Source organism: Phodopus roborovskii, unplaced genomic scaffold (assembly GCF_943737965.1).
Source record: "Phodopus roborovskii unplaced genomic scaffold, PHOROB, whole genome shotgun sequence".
NCBI classification, from domain to species: domain Eukaryota; kingdom Metazoa; phylum Chordata; class Mammalia; order Rodentia; family Cricetidae; genus Phodopus; species Phodopus roborovskii.
The window spans coordinates 25,353,653-25,355,050 of NW_026125391.1; the positions used below are offsets into that span (position 1 = coordinate 25,353,653).

A 1,398-nucleotide genomic window follows, 5' to 3' on the forward strand; every position below is an offset into this window, starting at 1 on the left:
GTACTACATGAAATAAATCAGTAAAAGAGAGACAAGACCTGCATAGCCCTTGTCATATATGTAATTTAAAATTTTAGTCTGGATATAGTGGTTATTACCATGGCTAATGAGAACATGGGAGGTGGAGGAGGAATTGAGTCCTAAGTTGTGATTAGATGGAGTAAGACATTCTGCTGTGCCAAATAGGATGTCCATGGTTCTCACAATAGTCATATAAAATAAGATTTGCTCACTTCTGATATGTCAGATTCCATTCTTAGCCATCAAGACTGAATGGACATTCTCTCATCCAATGAAAGCCTAAAGTAGGTACCAAAAATGCAGGAATATCCATGTGTTTTATGTAAGTATTCACTATAGTAACTCACCCTGATACATCACCTCAAGCAGATAATTTCAGATGCCACGAGGTAGGAAGGAAATAAGTAATGGAATTGAGGTGGAGTAAAAATAGAACAGTGAACGTATTCCAGAAAGGCCCTGTACAAAAGAAAATACTCAGCTGCAAAAACCAAGGTTGAAAAGAAGGAGAAGGTCCTTGCTACTGTCACTAAACCAATTGGTGGTAACAAGAATGGTGGTACCCTTGTGGTGAAGCTTCGAAAAATGCCCAAGTTTTACCCTACTGAAGATGTTCCTCAGAAGCTGCTGAGCCATGGCAAAAAGCCCTTCAGTCAGATTGTGGGAAAGTTGCCTACTAGCATCATTCTAAGGACTGTCCTGATCCTCGCCGGGCGCCACAGGGGGAACAGGGTGGTTTTCTTGAAGCAGGTGGGCAGAGGCTTGCTACTTGTGACAGGACCTTTCGCCCTCAACAGTTCCTCTGTGAAGAACACAGCAGAAATTTGTCATTACCACATCTACAAAAGTTGGTATCAGCAAGGTTAAAATCCCCAAACACCTGACTGATGCTTATTACAAGAAGAAGCAGCTGCACAAGTCCAGGCACCAGGAGGTGCCTTCAACACAAAAAGGAGAAATATGAGATTACAGAGCAGCATAAGGCCAATCAGAAAACCGTGCACTCCCAGCTTTTGCCAAAGATCAAAACGGTTCCTCAGCTTCAGGGCTTAAGTTCTCTCTGACAAAGGGGATGTATCATCACAAACTTGTTTTCTAAATTGCTAAATTTCTAAATTGCTATCAACCTAATTAAACAGCTTCATATGTTTAAAAAAAAAAAAGAGCAAAGAAAATCCTGGTAACACAAAGAAGTACTCTGCACACTTGTTACAGGTGAGTCAAATCCGATTTTAACCGTGCACCTGGAGTCCAAAATATATTAACACTGATAGGCACAATAGGGTCACCTAATATTAAGGAATGAGGAAAATCTCTTTCACAGAGCCTCATAATTGCCACTCCATGATGAACAGGACATGATCTTATACAGTGTTT

The 1,398-nt window shown here is 40.7% G+C and overlaps 1 pseudogene; it reads left to right on the plus strand.

Moving 5' to 3' along the window:
• The first annotated feature begins 471 nt into the window (after positions 1-471).
• On the plus strand, positions 472-1,120 carry LOC127214973 (60S ribosomal protein L6-like; annotated as a pseudogene).
• Positions 1,121-1,398: the final 278 nt, after the last annotated feature.